The following is a 19,750-nucleotide window of genomic DNA, read 5'->3' on the forward strand; positions in this document are numbered from 1 at the left end:
CAGTGGGGCCTCATGGAATCAAGGAGACCATTGTGACCCAGGTGTTGCATGTGAAGGCAAGGAGCCATTGTGACACTTTGGGCTTCTTCCCTTGAGCTCTGCAGCTGGCTGTCCCAGCCCAGCGCACCATGTGCCACCTGCTCTCCTCAGGGCTCTGCCTGCACACAGCCCCAGGAGAAGTTTTCCTGTTTGGAAGGAAAGAATGGAAAAGCCGGAGCAGGTTTCCTAAACAACAAACCCCACTCAGGAGCCACATGCTCAGTACAGGCTGCCTGGAACGATGTCCCCTTTCTACAAGGGTCAGTGTGAGCAGGAATGAATGATCTCTGGGAGCAGAATTCTCGGAGTCTTTCCACTGAATTCTCTGTCCCTGTGTCTTGGGGTGACTTTATCATGTGTATCCCCTATTGCTGCTCTATGCCCAGAAGTGAACTTTGTGCATTTCTGTGCCTTTCAACTGAGCCTGAGAGGGGGGAGAGGAAAAAAAACCAGACAAACTTCTCAGAGCGTTTGTTCAAGGACACACATACACACTCCTCTGCATCCTGCTTGCAGCAAGAGCAGAGGAAGCAACTTTGTTTCTTTTTAGCCAGTTTTCAGCTCCTTTTCTCTGGGGGGAGATGGAGAGTTGAACTTTGTTTTCCTGGGACTTTGGGGGTTTTTTCCCCTTCTCTTCTTGACTCTTTCAACATCAGAGCACATTGGGAGAATTTTCTCCCGAGGTGGGGGCCCTGAATGTGGGCCCATGAGCCAGCTGCAAGGAGGAGGAGAGAGACTACACCTACGGAAGTGTTGGGGTTCCTCCCCCCTGCCATGAGGTCATGGGAGAGGGGACCCTGGGGTAGAGGCATGGCCTGGGCACGGGGTCTCCCTGCTCCCTGCTCACATGTGCCCTAATCCTGTTCAGCACTGCTTATTTTGTGTTGCCCTGTGCGAGGAGGGCCCTGGTTGTGCCGTGATTGCTCAGTTCTTTGGCAGTGCCCCGCCCATGTGGCTGGAGAAGAAAGAGCTCTGCAACTTCTCTCAAGAATGGCTCCCTGTTTCTTTGCACGGGCCTCGCTGTCTATGGATGTTTCAGGAGACCCCACCGAAACACGGAAGGACTCTCAAATTATCCCAGCTTTCTCTGCACAGCGAGAGCTTTTAATATTTAGCATTGCTATCCTTTTCCTGTGTGTTTGTTAAAAAAATAGTTTTTATCTCTTTCACTTTCTTCCCAGGAAAGTTCTTTTTTCCAAAAACCTGGTGGGGGAGGGCTGGGTGTAACCTGCCTTCTATCAGAGGATATTTTCCTCCACATTTGTCCAAACCGGCACAGCCTGTCCTTTCCTGGGTCTCTGTTGCAGATGGAAGCTGCTGGTGCCATTGTCAGCTTGAAGCCCTCTTTTGATGCAAGCAGATGTTGCCAGGTGTGTTCAGCAGCTGTTGCTCAATGCTTATGCCAAGCTATTGTGTTCCTCATGGAACCAAGGAGCCATTGTGACACTGCAGGGGCTGATGGCATCAAGGAGGCAATTGTGACAGTACAGAACCTCCTAGAAACAAGGCTCCATTGTGACACCGTGGGGAATCATGGAATCAAGGAGCCCATTGTGACACAGCCAGGCTGCATGGAACCAATGGTCCATGGTTACACGGCGGATTCAAGAAGAGCACGGTGACACCACGCAACATCATGGAACCATAGGTCCATTGTGACACAGCGGGGCCTCATGGAAACAAGGGGACCATTGTGGCAAAGCAGGGCCTAATGGAAGCATGGAGAGCATTGTGACACTAAGGAAACTCCTGGAACCAAGATGACCACTGGCACATAATGGAACCTCATGGAAGCAAGCCTCCACAATGACTTTGGAGGGCCTCAGGGACCACAGGACCCATTGTGACACAGCAGGACCTGGTGGAACCAAGGAGCCTTTGTGATACTCCAGATCCACATGGAAGCCAGGGTGCACTGAGACACAGCGGGGCCTTGTGGGAACCAAAGACACCTCTGCAAAAAGCAGGCTAGCTCATAGAAGCAAGGAGTCCATTGTTACAACGTAAAAGCTATGGAACCAAGGGACCATTGTGACACTGCGGGGCCTCATGGAACCAATTGTCCATGATGACAATGCGGATCAAAGGAGACCATGGTGACACTGCGGAACCTGATGGAACCAAGGAGCCATTGTGACACAGTGGGGCCTCATGGAATCAAGGAGACCATTGTGACCCAGGTGTTGCATGGGAAGGCAAGGAGCCATTGTGACACTTTGGGCTTCTTCCCTTGAGCTCTGCAGCTGGCTGTCCCAGCCCAGCGCACCATGTGCCACCTGCTCTCCTCAGGGCTCTGCCTGCACACAGCCCCAGGAGAAGTTTTCCTGTTTGGAAGGAAAGAATGGAAAAGCCTGAGCAGGTTTCCTAAACAACAAACCCCACTCAGGAGCCACATACTCAGTACAGGCTGCCTGGAACGATGTCCCCTTTCTACAAGGGTCAGTGTGAGCAGGAATGAATGATCTCTGGGAGCAGAATTCTCGGAGTCTTTCCACTGAATTCTCTGTCCCTGTGTCTTGGGGTGACTTTATCGTGTGTATCCCCTATTGCTGCTCTATGCCCAGAAGTGAACTTTGTGCGTTTCTGTGCCTTTCAACTGAGCCTGAGAGGGGGGAGAGGAAAAAAACCGGACAAACTTCTCAGAGCGTTTGTTCAAGGACACACATACACACTCCTCTGCATCCTGCTTGCAGCAAGAGCAGAGGAAGCAACTTTGTTTCTTTTTAGCCAGTTTTCAGCTCCTTTTCTCTGGGGGGAGATGGAGAGTTGAACTTTGTTTTCCTGGGACTTCGGGGGTTTTTTACCTTCTTCTCTTCTTGACTCTTTCAACATCAGAGCACATTGGGAGAATTTTCTCCCGAGGTGGGGGCCCTGAATGTGGGCCCATGAGCCAGCTGCAAGGAGGAGGAGAGAGACTACACCTACGGAAGTGTTGGGGTTCCTCCCTCCTGCCATGCGGTCATGGGAGAGGGGACCCTGGGGTAGAGGCATGGCCTGGGCACGGGGTCTCCCTGCTCCCTGCTCACATGTGCCCTAATCCTGTTCAGCACTGCTTATTTTGTGTTGCCCTGTGCGAGGAGGGCCCTGGTTGTGCTGTGATTGCTCAGTTCTTTGGCAGTGCCCCGCCCATGTGGCTGGAGAAGAAAGAGCTCTGCAACTTCTCTCAAGAATGGCTCCCTGTTTCTTTGCACGGGCCTCGCTGTCTATGGATGTTTCAGGAGACCCCACCGAAACACAGAAGGACTCTCAAATTATCCCAGCTTTCTCTGCACAGCGAGAGCTTTTAATATTTAGCATTGTTATCCTTTTCCTGTGTGTTTGTTAAAAAAATAGTTTTTATCTCTTTCACTTTCTTCCCAGGAAAGTTCTTTTTTCCAAAAACCTGGTGGGGGAGGGCTGGGTGTAACCTGCCTTCTATCAGAGGATATTTTCCTCCACATTTGTCCAAACCGGCACAGCCTGTCCTTTCCCTGGGTGTCTGTTGCAGATGGAAGCTGCTGGTGCCATTGTCAGCTTGAAGCCCTCTTTTGATGCAAGCAGATGTTGCCAGGTGTGTTCAGCAGCTGTTGCTCAATGCTTATGCCAAGCTATTGTGTTCCTCATGGAACCAAGGAGCCATTGTGACACTGCAGGGGCTGATGGCATCAAGGAGGCAATTGTGACAGTACAGAACCTCCTAGAAACAAGGCTCCATTGTGACACCGTGGGGAATCATGGAATCAAGGAGCCCATTGTGACACGGCTGCATGGAACCAATGGTCCATGGTTACACTGCGGATTCAAGAAGAGCACGGTGACACCACGCAACATCATGGAACCATAGGTCCATTGTGACACAGCGGGGCCTCATGGAAACAAGGGGACCATTGTGGCAAAGCAGGGCCTAATGGAAGCATGGAGAGCATTGTGACACTAAGGAAACTCCTGGAACCAAGATGACCACTGGCACATAATGGAACCTCATGGAAGCAAGCCTCCACAATGACTTTGGAGGGCCTCAGGGACCACAGGACCCATTGTGACACAGCAGGACCTGGTGGAACCAAGGAGCCTTTGTGATACTCCACATCCACATGGAAGCCAGGGTGCACTGAGACACAGCGGGGCCTTGTTGGAACCAAAGACACCTCTGCAAAAAGCAGGCTAGCTCATAGAAGCAAGGAGTCCATTGTTACAACGTAAAAGCTATGGAACCAAGGGACCATTGTGACACTGCGGGGCCTCATGGAACCAATTGTCCATGATGACAGTGCGGATCAAAGGAGACCATGGTGACACTGCGGAACCTGATGGAACCAAGGAGCCATTGTGACACAGTGGGGCCTCATGGAATCAAGGAGACCATTGTGACCCAGGTGTTGCATGTGAAGGCAAGGAGCCATTGTGACACTTTGGGCTTCTTCCCTTGAGCTCTGCAGCTGGCTGTCCCAGCCCAGCGCACCATGTGCCACCTGCTCTCCTCAGGGCTCTGCCTGCACACAGCCCCAGGAGAAGTTTTCCTGTTTGGAAGGAAAGAATGGAAAAGCCTGAGCAGGTTTCCTAAACAACAAACCCCACTCAGGAGCCACATGCTCAGTACAGGCTGCCTGGAACGATGTCCCCTTTCTACAAGGGTCAGTGTGAGCAGGAATGAATGATCTCTGGGAGCAGAATTCTCGGAGTCTTTCCACTGAATTCTCTGTCCCTGTGTCTTGGGGTGACTTTATTGTGTGTATCCCCTATTGCTGCTCTATGCCCAGAAGTGAACTTTGTGCATTTCTGTGCCTTTCAACTGAGCCTGAGAGGGGGGAGAGGAAAAAAAACCGGACAAACTTCTCAGAGTGTTTGTTCAAGGACACACATACACACTCCTCTGCATCCTGCTTGCAGCAAGAGCAGAGGAAGCAACTTTGTTTCTTTTTAGCCAGTTTTCAGCTCCTTTTCTCTGGGGGGAGATGGAGAGTTGAACTTTGTTTTCCTGGGACTTTGGGGGTTTTTTCCCCTTCTCTTCTTGACTCTTTCAACATCAGAGCACATTGGGAGAATTTTCTCCCGAGGTGGGGGCCCTGAATGTGGGCCCATGAGCCAGCTGCAAGGAGGAGGAGAGAGACTACACCTACGGAAGTGTTGGGGTTCCTCCCCCCTGCCATGAGGTCATGGGAGAGGGGACCCTGGGGTAGAGGCATGGCCTGGGCACGGGGTCTCCCTGCTCCCTGCTCACATGTGCCCTAATCCTGTTCAGCACTGCTTATTTTGTGTTGCCCTGTGCGAGGAGGGCCCTGGTTGTGCTGTGATTGCTCAGTTCTTTGGCAGTGCCCCGCCCATGTGGCTGGAGAAGAAAGAGCTCTGCAACTTCTCTCAAGAATGGCTCCCTGTTTCTTTGCACGGGCCTCGCTGTCTATGGATGTTTCAGGAGACCCCACCGAAACACGGAAGGACTCTCAAATTATCCCAGCTTTCTCTGCACAGCGAGAGCTTTTAATATTTAGCATTGCTATCCTTTTCCTGTGTGTTTGTTAAAAAAATAGTTTTTATCTCTTTCACTTTCTTCCCAGGAAAGTTCTTTCTTCCAAAAACCTGGTGGGGGAGGGCTGGGTGTAACCTGCCTTCTATCAGAGGATATTTTCCTCCACATTTGTCCAAACCGGCACAGCCTGTCCTTTCCTGGGTCTCTGTTGCAGATGGAAGCTGCTGGTGCCATTGTCAGCTTGAAGCACTCTTTTGATGCAAGCAGATGTTGCCAGGTGTGTTCAGCAGCTGTTGCTCAATGCTTATGCCAAGCTATTGTGTTCCTCATGGAACCAAGGAGCCATTGTGACACTGCAGGGGCTGATGGCATCAAGGAGGCAATTGTGACAGTACAGAACCTCCTAGAAACAAGGCTCCATTGTGACACCGTGGGGAATCATGGAATCAAGGAGCCCATTGTGACACGGCTGCATGGAACCAATGGTCCATGGTTACACGGCGGATTCAAGAAGAGCACGGTGACACCACGCAACATCATGGAACCATAGGTCCATTGTGACACAGCGGGGCCTCATGGAAACAAGGGGACCATTGTGGCAAAGCAGGGCCTAATGGAAGCATGGAGAGCATTGTGACACTAAGGAAACTCCTGGAACCAAGATGACCACTGGCACATAATGGAACCTCATGGAAGCAAGCCTCCACAATGACTTTGGAGGGCCTCAGGGACCACAGGACCCATTGTGACACAGCAGGACCTGGTGGAACCAAGGAGCCTTTGTGATACTCCAGATCCACATGGAAGCCAGGGTGCACTGAGACACAGCGGGGCCTTGTTGGAACCAAAGACACCTCTGCAAAAAGCAGGCTAGCTCATAGAAGCAAGGAGTCCATTGTTACAACGTAAAAGCTATGGAACCAAGGGACCATTGTGACACTGCGGGGCCTCATGGAACCAATTGTCCATGATGACAATGCGGATCAAAGGAGACCATGGTGACACTGCGGAACCTGATGGAACCAAGGAGCCATTGTGACACAGTGGGGCCTCATGGAATCAAGGAGACCATTGTGACCCAGGTGTTGCATGGGAAGGCAAGGAGCCATTGTGACACTTTGGGCTTCTTCCCTTGAGCTCTGCAGCTGGCTGTCCCAGCCCAGCGCACCATGTGCCACCTGCTCTCCTCAGGGCTCTGCCTGCACACAGCCCCAGGAGAAGTTTTCCTGTTTGGAAGGAAAGAATGGAAAAGCCGGAGCAGGTTTCCTAAACAACAAACCCCACTCAGGAGCCACATGCTCAGTACAGGCTGCCTGGAACGATGTCCCCTTTCTACAAGGGTCAGTGTGAGCAGGAATGAATGATCTCTGGGAGCAGAATTCTCGGAGTCTTTCCACTGAATTCTCTGTCCCTGTGTCTTGGGGTGACTTTATTGTGTGTATCCCCTATTGCTGCTCTATGCCCAGAAGTGAACTTTGTGCATTTCTGTGCCTTTCAACTGAGCCTGAGAGGGGGGAGAGGAAAAAAAACCGGACAAACTTCTCAGAGTGTTTGTTCAAGGACACACATACACACTCCTCTGCATCCTGCTTGCAGCAAGAGCAGAGGAAGCAACTTTGTTTCTTTTTAGCCAGTTTTCAGCTCCTTTTCTCTGGGGGGAGATGGAGAGTTGAACTTTGTTTTCCTGGGACTTTGGGGGTTTTTTCCCCTTCTCTTCTTGACTCTTTCAACATCAGAGCACATTGGGAGAATTTTCTCCCGAGGTGGGGGCCCTGAATGTGGGCCCATGAGCCAGCTGCAAGGAGGAGGAGAGAGACTACACCTACGGAAGTGTTGGGGTTCCTCCCCCCTGCCATGAGGTCATGGGAGAGGGGACCCTGGGGTAGAGGCATGGCCTGGGCACGGGGTCTCCCTGCTCCCTGCTCACATGTGCCCTAATCCTGTTCAGCACTGCTTATTTTGTGTTGCCCTGTGCGAGGAGGGCCCTGGTTGTGCTGTGATTGCTCAGTTCTTTGGCAGTGCCCCGCCCATGTGGCTGGAGAAGAAAGAGCTCTGCAACTTCTCTCAAGAATGGCTCCCTGTTTCTTTGCACGGGCCTCGCTGTCTATGGATGTTTCAGGAGACCCCACCGAAACACGGAAGGACTCTCAAATTATCCCAGCTTTCTCTGCACAGCGAGAGCTTTTAATATTTAGCATTGCTATCCTTTTCCTGTGTGTTTGTTAAAAAAATAGTTTTTATCTCTTTCACTTTCTTCCCAGGAAAGTTCTTTTTTCCAAAAACCTGGTGGGGGAGGGCTGGGTGTAACCTGCCTTCTATCAGAGGATATTTTCCTCCACATTTGTCCAAACCGGCACAGCCTGTCCTTTCCTGGGTCTCTGTTGCAGATGGAAGCTGCTGGTGCCATTGTCAGCTTGAAGCCCTCTTTTGATGCAAGCAGATGTTGCCAGGTGTGTTCAGCAGCTGTTGCTCAATGCTTATGCCAAGCTATTGTGTTCCTCATGGAACCAAGGAGCCATTGTGACACTGCAGGGGCTGATGGCATCAAGGAGGCAATTGTGACAGTACAGAACCTCCTAGAAACAAGGCTCCATTGTGACACCGTGGGGAATCATGGAATCAAGGAGCCCATTGTGACACAGCCAGGCTGCATGGAACCAATGGTCCATGGTTACACGGCGGATTCAAGAAGAGCACGGTGACACCACGCAACATCATGGAACCATAGGTCCATTGTGACACAGCGGGGCCTCATGGAAACAAGGGGACCATTGTGGCAAAGCAGGGCCTAATGGAAGCATGGAGAGCATTGTGACACTAAGGAAACTCCTGGAACCAAGATGACCACTGGCACATAATGGAACCTCATGGAAGCAAGCCTCCACAATGACTTTGGAGGGCCTCAGGGACCACAGGACCCATTGTGACACAGCAGGACCTGGTGGAACCAAGGAGCCTTTGTGATACTCCACATCCACATGGAAGCCAGGGTGCACTGAGACACAGCGGGGCCTTGTGGGAACCAAAGACACCTCTGCAAAAAGCAGGCTAGCTCATAGAAGCAAGGAGTCCATTGTTACAACGTAAAAGCTATGGAAGCAAGGGACCATTGTGACACTGCGGGGCCTCATGGAACCAATTGTCCATGATGACAGTGCGGATCAAAGGAGACCATGGTGACACTGCGGAACCTGATGGAACCAAGGAGCCATTGTGACACAGTGGGGCCTCATGGAATCAAGGAGACCATTGTGACCCAGGTGTTGCATGTGAAGGCAAGGAGCCATTGTGACACTTTGGGCTTCTTCCCTTGAGCTCTGCAGCTGGCTGTCCCAGCCCAGCGCACCATGTGCCACCTGCTCTCCTCAGGGCTCTGCCTGCACACAGCCCCAGGAGAAGTTTTCCTGTTTGGAAGGAAAGAATGGAAAAGCCGGAGCAGGTTTCCTAAACAACAAACCCCACTCAGGAGCCACATGCTCAGTACAGGCTGCCTGGAACGATGTCCCCTTTCTACAAGGGTCAGTGTGAGCAGGAATGAATGATCTCTGGGAGCAGAATTCTCGGAGTCTTTCCACTGAATTCTCTGTCCCTGTGTCTTGGGGTGACTTTATCATGTGTATCCCCTATTGCTGCTCTATGCCCAGAAGTGAACTTTGTGCATTTCTGTGCCTTTCAACTGAGCCTGAGAGGGGGGAGAGGAAAAAAAACCAGACAAACTTCTCAGAGCGTTTGTTCAAGGACACACATACACACTCCTCTGCATCCTGCTTGCAGCAAGAGCAGAGGAAGCAACTTTGTTTCTTTTTAGCCAGTTTTCAGCTCCTTTTCTCTGGGGGGAGATGGAGAGTTGAACTTTGTTTTCCTGGGACTTTGGGGGTTTTTTCCCCTTCTCTTCTTGACTCTTTCAACATCAGAGCACATTGGGAGAATTTTCTCCCGAGGTGGGGGCCCTGAATGTGGGCCCATGAGCCAGCTGCAAGGAGGAGGAGAGAGACTACACCTACGGAAGTGTTGGGGTTCCTCCCCCCTGCCATGAGGTCATGGGAGAGGGGACCCTGGGGTAGAGGCATGGCCTGGGCACGGGGTCTCCCTGCTCCCTGCTCACATGTGCCCTAATCCTGTTCAGCACTGCTTATTTTGTGTTGCCCTGTGCGAGGAGGGCCCTGGTTGTGCCGTGATTGCTCAGTTCTTTGGCAGTGCCCCGCCCATGTGGCTGGAGAAGAAAGAGCTCTGCAACTTCTCTCAAGAATGGCTCCCTGTTTCTTTGCACGGGCCTCGCTGTCTATGGATGTTTCAGGAGACCCCACCGAAACACGGAAGGACTCTCAAATTATCCCAGCTTTCTCTGCACAGCGAGAGCTTTTAATATTTAGCATTGCTATCCTTTTCCTGTGTGTTTGTTAAAAAAATAGTTTTTATCTCTTTCACTTTCTTCCCAGGAAAGTTCTTTTTTCCAAAAACCTGGTGGGGGAGGGCTGGGTGTAACCTGCCTTCTATCAGAGGATATTTTCCTCCACATTTGTCCAAACCGGCACAGCCTGTCCTTTCCTGGGTCTCTGTTGCAGATGGAAGCTGCTGGTGCCATTGTCAGCTTGAAGCCCTCTTTTGATGCAAGCAGATGTTGCCAGGTGTGTTCAGCAGCTGTTGCTCAATGCTTATGCCAAGCTATTGTGTTCCTCATGGAACCAAGGAGCCATTGTGACACTGCAGGGGCTGATGGCATCAAGGAGGCAATTGTGACAGTACAGAACCTCCTAGAAACAAGGCTCCATTGTGACACCGTGGGGAATCATGGAATCAAGGAGCCCATTGTGACACAGCCAGGCTGCATGGAACCAATGGTCCATGGTTACACGGCGGATTCAAGAAGAGCACGGTGACACCACGCAACATCATGGAACCATAGGTCCATTGTGACACAGCGGGGCCTCATGGAAACAAGGGGACCATTGTGGCAAAGCAGGGCCTAATGGAAGCATGGAGAGCATTGTGACACTAAGGAAACTCCTGGAACCAAGATGACCACTGGCACATAATGGAACCTCATGGAAGCAAGCCTCCACAATGACTTTGGAGGGCCTCAGGGACCACAGGACCCATTGTGACACAGCAGGACCTGGTGGAACCAAGGAGCCTTTGTGATACTCCAGATCCACATGGAAGCCAGGGTGCACTGAGACACAGCGGGGCCTTGTGGGAACCAAAGACACCTCTGCAAAAAGCAGGCTAGCTCATAGAAGCAAGGAGTCCATTGTTACAACGTAAAAGCTATGGAACCAAGGGACCATTGTGACACTGCGGGGCCTCATGGAACCAATTGTCCATGATGACAATGCGGATCAAAGGAGACCATGGTGACACTGCGGAACCTGATGGAACCAAGGAGCCATTGTGACACAGTGGGGCCTCATGGAATCAAGGAGACCATTGTGACCCAGGTGTTGCATGGGAAGGCAAGGAGCCATTGTGACACTTTGGGCTTCTTCCCTTGAGCTCTGCAGCTGGCTGTCCCAGCCCAGCGCACCATGTGCCACCTGCTCTCCTCAGGGCTCTGCCTGCACACAGCCCCAGGAGAAGTTTTCCTGTTTGGAAGGAAAGAATGGAAAAGCCTGAGCAGGTTTCCTAAACAACAAACCCCACTCAGGAGCCACATACTCAGTACAGGCTGCCTGGAACGATGTCCCCTTTCTACAAGGGTCAGTGTGAGCAGGAATGAATGATCTCTGGGAGCAGAATTCTCGGAGTCTTTCCACTGAATTCTCTGTCCCTGTGTCTTGGGGTGACTTTATCGTGTGTATCCCCTATTGCTGCTCTATGCCCAGAAGTGAACTTTGTGCGTTTCTGTGCCTTTCAACTGAGCCTGAGAGGGGGGAGAGGAAAAAAACCGGACAAACTTCTCAGAGCGTTTGTTCAAGGACACACATACACACTCCTCTGCATCCTGCTTGCAGCAAGAGCAGAGGAAGCAACTTTGTTTCTTTTTAGCCAGTTTTCAGCTCCTTTTCTCTGGGGGGAGATGGAGAGTTGAACTTTGTTTTCCTGGGACTTCGGGGGTTTTTTACCTTCTTCTCTTCTTGACTCTTTCAACATCAGAGCACATTGGGAGAATTTTCTCCCGAGGTGGGGGCCCTGAATGTGGGCCCATGAGCCAGCTGCAAGGAGGAGGAGAGAGACTACACCTACGGAAGTGTTGGGGTTCCTCCCTCCTGCCATGCGGTCATGGGAGAGGGGACCCTGGGGTAGAGGCATGGCCTGGGCACGGGGTCTCCCTGCTCCCTGCTCACATGTGCCCTAATCCTGTTCAGCACTGCTTATTTTGTGTTGCCCTGTGCGAGGAGGGCCCTGGTTGTGCTGTGATTGCTCAGTTCTTTGGCAGTGCCCCGCCCATGTGGCTGGAGAAGAAAGAGCTCTGCAACTTCTCTCAAGAATGGCTCCCTGTTTCTTTGCACGGGCCTCGCTGTCTATGGATGTTTCAGGAGACCCCACCGAAACACAGAAGGACTCTCAAATTATCCCAGCTTTCTCTGCACAGCGAGAGCTTTTAATATTTAGCATTGTTATCCTTTTCCTGTGTGTTTGTTAAAAAAATAGTTTTTATCTCTTTCACTTTCTTCCCAGGAAAGTTCTTTTTTCCAAAAACCTGGTGGGGGAGGGCTGGGTGTAACCTGCCTTCTATCAGAGGATATTTTCCTCCACATTTGTCCAAACCGGCACAGCCTGTCCTTTCCCTGGGTGTCTGTTGCAGATGGAAGCTGCTGGTGCCATTGTCAGCTTGAAGCCCTCTTTTGATGCAAGCAGATGTTGCCAGGTGTGTTCAGCAGCTGTTGCTCAATGCTTATGCCAAGCTATTGTGTTCCTCATGGAACCAAGGAGCCATTGTGACACTGCAGGGGCTGATGGCATCAAGGAGGCAATTGTGACAGTACAGAACCTCCTAGAAACAAGGCTCCATTGTGACACCGTGGGGAATCATGGAATCAAGGAGCCCATTGTGACACGGCTGCATGGAACCAATGGTCCATGGTTACACTGCGGATTCAAGAAGAGCACGGTGACACCACGCAACATCATGGAACCATAGGTCCATTGTGACACAGCGGGGCCTCATGGAAACAAGGGGACCATTGTGGCAAAGCAGGGCCTAATGGAAGCATGGAGAGCATTGTGACACTAAGGAAACTCCTGGAACCAAGATGACCACTGGCACATAATGGAACCTCATGGAAGCAAGCCTCCACAATGACTTTGGAGGGCCTCAGGGACCACAGGACCCATTGTGACACAGCAGGACCTGGTGGAACCAAGGAGCCTTTGTGATACTCCACATCCACATGGAAGCCAGGGTGCACTGAGACACAGCGGGGCCTTGTTGGAACCAAAGACACCTCTGCAAAAAGCAGGCTAGCTCATAGAAGCAAGGAGTCCATTGTTACAACGTAAAAGCTATGGAACCAAGGGACCATTGTGACACTGCGGGGCCTCATGGAACCAATTGTCCATGATGACAGTGCGGATCAAAGGAGACCATGGTGACACTGCGGAACCTGATGGAACCAAGGAGCCATTGTGACACAGTGGGGCCTCATGGAATCAAGGAGACCATTGTGACCCAGGTGTTGCATGTGAAGGCAAGGAGCCATTGTGACACTTTGGGCTTCTTCCCTTGAGCTCTGCAGCTGGCTGTCCCAGCCCAGCGCACCATGTGCCACCTGCTCTCCTCAGGGCTCTGCCTGCACACAGCCCCAGGAGAAGTTTTCCTGTTTGGAAGGAAAGAATGGAAAAGCCTGAGCAGGTTTCCTAAACAACAAACCCCACTCAGGAGCCACATGCTCAGTACAGGCTGCCTGGAACGATGTCCCCTTTCTACAAGGGTCAGTGTGAGCAGGAATGAATGATCTCTGGGAGCAGAATTCTCGGAGTCTTTCCACTGAATTCTCTGTCCCTGTGTCTTGGGGTGACTTTATTGTGTGTATCCCCTATTGCTGCTCTATGCCCAGAAGTGAACTTTGTGCATTTCTGTGCCTTTCAACTGAGCCTGAGAGGGGGGAGAGGAAAAAAAACCGGACAAACTTCTCAGAGTGTTTGTTCAAGGACACACATACACACTCCTCTGCATCCTGCTTGCAGCAAGAGCAGAGGAAGCAACTTTGTTTCTTTTTAGCCAGTTTTCAGCTCCTTTTCTCTGGGGGGAGATGGAGAGTTGAACTTTGTTTTCCTGGGACTTTGGGGGTTTTTTCCCCTTCTCTTCTTGACTCTTTCAACATCAGAGCACATTGGGAGAATTTTCTCCCGAGGTGGGGGCCCTGAATGTGGGCCCATGAGCCAGCTGCAAGGAGGAGGAGAGAGACTACACCTACGGAAGTGTTGGGGTTCCTCCCCCCTGCCATGAGGTCATGGGAGAGGGGACCCTGGGGTAGAGGCATGGCCTGGGCACGGGGTCTCCCTGCTCCCTGCTCACATGTGCCCTAATCCTGTTCAGCACTGCTTATTTTGTGTTGCCCTGTGCGAGGAGGGCCCTGGTTGTGCTGTGATTGCTCAGTTCTTTGGCAGTGCCCCGCCCATGTGGCTGGAGAAGAAAGAGCTCTGCAACTTCTCTCAAGAATGGCTCCCTGTTTCTTTGCACGGGCCTCGCTGTCTATGGATGTTTCAGGAGACCCCACCGAAACACGGAAGGACTCTCAAATTATCCCAGCTTTCTCTGCACAGCGAGAGCTTTTAATATTTAGCATTGCTATCCTTTTCCTGTGTGTTTGTTAAAAAAATAGTTTTTATCTCTTTCACTTTCTTCCCAGGAAAGTTCTTTCTTCCAAAAACCTGGTGGGGGAGGGCTGGGTGTAACCTGCCTTCTATCAGAGGATATTTTCCTCCACATTTGTCCAAACCGGCACAGCCTGTCCTTTCCTGGGTCTCTGTTGCAGATGGAAGCTGCTGGTGCCATTGTCAGCTTGAAGCACTCTTTTGATGCAAGCAGATGTTGCCAGGTGTGTTCAGCAGCTGTTGCTCAATGCTTATGCCAAGCTATTGTGTTCCTCATGGAACCAAGGAGCCATTGTGACACTGCAGGGGCTGATGGCATCAAGGAGGCAATTGTGACAGTACAGAACCTCCTAGAAACAAGGCTCCATTGTGACACCGTGGGGAATCATGGAATCAAGGAGCCCATTGTGACACGGCTGCATGGAACCAATGGTCCATGGTTACACGGCGGATTCAAGAAGAGCACGGTGACACCACGCAACATCATGGAACCATAGGTCCATTGTGACACAGCGGGGCCTCATGGAAACAAGGGGACCATTGTGGCAAAGCAGGGCCTAATGGAAGCATGGAGAGCATTGTGACACTAAGGAAACTCCTGGAACCAAGATGACCACTGGCACATAATGGAACCTCATGGAAGCAAGCCTCCACAATGACTTTGGAGGGCCTCAGGGACCACAGGACCCATTGTGACACAGCAGGACCTGGTGGAACCAAGGAGCCTTTGTGATACTCCAGATCCACATGGAAGCCAGGGTGCACTGAGACACAGCGGGGCCTTGTTGGAACCAAAGACACCTCTGCAAAAAGCAGGCTAGCTCATAGAAGCAAGGAGTCCATTGTTACAACGTAAAAGCTATGGAACCAAGGGACCATTGTGACACTGCGGGGCCTCATGGAACCAATTGTCCATGATGACAATGCGGATCAAAGGAGACCATGGTGACACTGCGGAACCTGATGGAACCAAGGAGCCATTGTGACACAGTGGGGCCTCATGGAATCAAGGAGACCATTGTGACCCAGGTGTTGCATGGGAAGGCAAGGAGCCATTGTGACACTTTGGGCTTCTTCCCTTGAGCTCTGCAGCTGGCTGTCCCAGCCCAGCGCACCATGTGCCACCTGCTCTCCTCAGGGCTCTGCCTGCACACAGCCCCAGGAGAAGTTTTCCTGTTTGGAAGGAAAGAATGGAAAAGCCGGAGCAGGTTTCCTAAACAACAAACCCCACTCAGGAGCCACATGCTCAGTACAGGCTGCCTGGAACGATGTCCCCTTTCTACAAGGGTCAGTGTGAGCAGGAATGAATGATCTCTGGGAGCAGAATTCTCGGAGTCTTTCCACTGAATTCTCTGTCCCTGTGTCTTGGGGTGACTTTATTGTGTGTATCCCCTATTGCTGCTCTATGCCCAGAAGTGAACTTTGTGCATTTCTGTGCCTTTCAACTGAGCCTGAGAGGGGGGAGAGGAAAAAAAACCGGACAAACTTCTCAGAGTGTTTGTTCAAGGACACACATACACACTCCTCTGCATCCTGCTTGCAGCAAGAGCAGAGGAAGCAACTTTGTTTCTTTTTAGCCAGTTTTCAGCTCCTTTTCTCTGGGGGGAGATGGAGAGTTGAACTTTGTTTTCCTGGGACTTTGGGGGTTTTTTCCCCTTCTCTTCTTGACTCTTTCAACATCAGAGCACATTGGGAGAATTTTCTCCCGAGGTGGGGGCCCTGAATGTGGGCCCATGAGCCAGCTGCAAGGAGGAGGAGAGAGACTACACCTACGGAAGTGTTGGGGTTCCTCCCCCCTGCCATGAGGTCATGGGAGAGGGGACCCTGGGGTAGAGGCATGGCCTGGGCACGGGGTCTCCCTGCTCCCTGCTCACATGTGCCCTAATCCTGTTCAGCACTGCTTATTTTGTGTTGCCCTGTGCGAGGAGGGCCCTGGTTGTGCTGTGATTGCTCAGTTCTTTGGCAGTGCCCCGCCCATGTGGCTGGAGAAGAAAGAGCTCTGCAACTTCTCTCAAGAATGGCTCCCTGTTTCTTTGCACGGGCCTCGCTGTCTATGGATGTTTCAGGAGACCCCACCGAAACACGGAAGGACTCTCAAATTATCCCAGCTTTCTCTGCACAGCGAGAGCTTTTAATATTTAGCATTGCTATCCTTTTCCTGTGTGTTTGTTAAAAAAATAGTTTTTATCTCTTTCACTTTCTTCCCAGGAAAGTTCTTTTTTCCAAAAACCTGGTGGGGGAGGGCTGGGTGTAACCTGCCTTCTATCAGAGGATATTTTCCTCCACATTTGTCCAAACCGGCACAGCCTGTCCTTTCCTGGGTCTCTGTTGCAGATGGAAGCTGCTGGTGCCATTGTCAGCTTGAAGCCCTCTTTTGATGCAAGCAGATGTTGCCAGGTGTGTTCAGCAGCTGTTGCTCAATGCTTATGCCAAGCTATTGTGTTCCTCATGGAACCAAGGAGCCATTGTGACACTGCAGGGGCTGATGGCATCAAGGAGGCAATTGTGACAGTACAGAACCTCCTAGAAACAAGGCTCCATTGTGACACCGTGGGGAATCATGGAATCAAGGAGCCCATTGTGACACGGCTGCATGGAACCAATGGTCCATGGTTACACTGCGGATTCAAGAAGAGCACGGTGACACCACGCAACATCATGGAACCATAGGTCCATTGTGACACAGCGGGGCCTCATGGAAACAAGGGGACCATTGTGGCAAAGCAGGGCCTAATGGAAGCATGGAGAGCATTGTGACACTAAGGAAACTCCTGGAACCAAGATGACCACTGGCACATAATGGAACCTCATGGAAGCAAGCCTCCACAATGACTTTGGAGGGCCTCAGGGACCACAGGACCCATTGTGACACAGCAGGACCTGGTGGAACCAAGGAGCCTTTGTGATACTCCAGATCCACATGGAAGCCAGGGTGCACTGAGACACAGCGGGGCCTTGTGGGAACCAAAGACACCTCTGCAAAAAGCAGGCTAGCTCATAGAAGCAAGGAGTCCATTGTTACAACGTAAAAGCTATGGAACCAAGGGACCATTGTGACACTGCGGGGCCTCATGGAACCAATTGTCCATGATGACAATGCGGATCAAAGGAGACCATGGTGACACTGCGGAACCTGATGGAACCAAGGAGCCATTGTGACACAGTGGGGCCTCATGGAATCAAGGAGACCATTGTGACCCAGGTGTTGCATGGGAAGGCAAGGAGCCATTGTGACACTTTGGGCTTCTTCCCTTGAGCTCTGCAGCTGGCTGTCCCAGCCCAGCGCACCATGTGCCACCTGCTCTCCTCAGGGCTCTGCCTGCACACAGCCCCAGGAGAAGTTTTCCTGTTTGGAAGGAAAGAATGGAAAAGCCGGAGCAGGTTTCCTAAACAACAAACCCCACTCAGGAGCCACATGCTCAGTACAGGCTGCCTGGAACGATGTCCCCTTTCTACAAGGGTCAGTGTGAGCAGGAATGAATGATCTCTGGGAGCAGAATTCTCGGAGTCTTTCCACTGAATTCTCTGTCCCTGTGTCTTGGGGTGACTTTATTGTGTGTATCCCCTATTGCTGCTCTATGCCCAGAAGTGAACTTTGTGCATTTCTGTGCCTTTCAACTGAGCCTGAGAGGGGGGAGAGGAAAAAAAACCGGACAAACTTCTCAGAGTGTTTGTTCAAGGACACACATACACACTCCTCTGCATCCTGCTTGCAGCAAGAGCAGAGGAAGCAACTTTGTTTCTTTTTAGCCAGTTTTCAGCTCCTTTTCTCTGGGGGGAGATGGAGAGTTGAACTTTGTTTTCCTGGGACTTTGGGGGTTTTTTCCCCTTCTCTTCTTGACTCTTTCAACATCAGAGCACATTGGGAGAATTTTCTCCCGAGGTGGGGGCCCTGAATGTGGGCCCATGAGCCAGCTGCAAGGAGGAGGAGAGAGACTACACCTACGGAAGTGTTGGGGTTCCTCCCCCCTGCCATGAGGTCATGGGAGAGGGGACCCTGGGGTAGAGGCATGGCCTGGGCACGGGGTCTCCCTGCTCCCTGCTCACATGTGCCCTAATCCTGTTCAGCACTGCTTATTTTGTGTTGCCCTGTGCGAGGAGGGCCCTGGTTGTGCTGTGATTGCTCAGTTCTTTGGCAGTGCCCCGCCCATGTGGCTGGAGAAGAAAGAGCTCTGCAACTTCTCTCAAGAATGGCTCCCTGTTTCTTTGCACGGGCCTCGCTGTCTATGGATGTTTCAGGAGACCCCACCGAAACACGGAAGGACTCTCAAATTATCCCAGCTTTCTCTGCACAGCGAGAGCTTTTAATATTTAGCATTGCTATCCTTTTCCTGTGTGTTTGTTAAAAAAATAGTTTTTATCTCTTTCACTTTCTTCCCAGGAAAGTTCTTTTTTCCAAAAACCTGGTAGGGGAGGGCTGGGTGTAACCTGCCTTCTATCAGAGGATATTTTCCTCCACATTTGTCCAAACCGGCACAGCCTGTCCTTTCCTGGGTCTCTGTTGCAGATGGAAGCTGCTGGTGCCATTGTCAGCTTGAAGCCCTCTTTTGATGCAAGCAGATGTTGCCAGGTGTGTTCAGCAGCTGTTGCTCAATGCTTATGCCAAGCTATTGTGTTCCTCATGGAACCAAGGAGCCATTGTGACACTGCAGGGGCTGATGGCATCAAGGAGGCAATTGTGACAGTACAGAACCTCCTAGAAACAAGGCTCCATTGTGACACCGTGGGGAATCATGGAATCAAGGAGCCCATTGTGACACGGCTGCATGGAACCAATGGTCCATGGTTACACTGCGGATTCAAGAAGAGCACGGTGACACCACGCAACATCATGGAACCATAGGTCCATTGTGACACAGCGGGGCCTCATGGAAACAAGGGGACCATTGTGGCAAAGCAGGGCCTAATGGAAGCATGGAGAGCATTGTGACACTAAGGAAACTCCTGGAACCAAGATGACCACTGGCACATAATGGAACCTCATGGAAGCAAGCCTCCACAATGACTTTGGAGGGCCTCAGGGACCACAGGACCCATTGTGACACAGCAGGACCTGGTGGAACCAAGGAGCCTTTGTGATACTCCACATCCACATGGAAGCCAGGGTGCACTGAGACACAGCGGGGCCTTGTGGGAACCAAAGACACCTCTGCAAAAAGCAGGCTAGCTCATAGAAGCAAGGAGTCCATTGTTACAACGTAAAAGCTATGGAAGCAAGGGACCATTGTGACACTGCGGGGCCTCATGGAACCAATTGTCCATGATGACAATGCGGATCAAAGGAGACCATGGTGGCACTGCGGAACCTGATGGAACCAAGGAGCCATTGTGACACAGTGGGGCCTCATGGAATCAAGGAGACCATTGTGACCCAGGTGTTGCATGGGAAGGCAAGGAGCCATTGTGACACTTTGGGCTTCTTCCCTTGAGCTCTGCAGCTGGCTGTCCCAGCCCAGCGCACCATGTGCCACCTGCTCTCCTCAGGGCTCTGCCTGCACACAGCCCCAG

This window comes from Aphelocoma coerulescens, chromosome 26 (assembly GCF_041296385.1).
Source record: "Aphelocoma coerulescens isolate FSJ_1873_10779 chromosome 26, UR_Acoe_1.0, whole genome shotgun sequence".
NCBI lineage: Eukaryota > Metazoa > Chordata > Aves > Passeriformes > Corvidae > Aphelocoma > Aphelocoma coerulescens.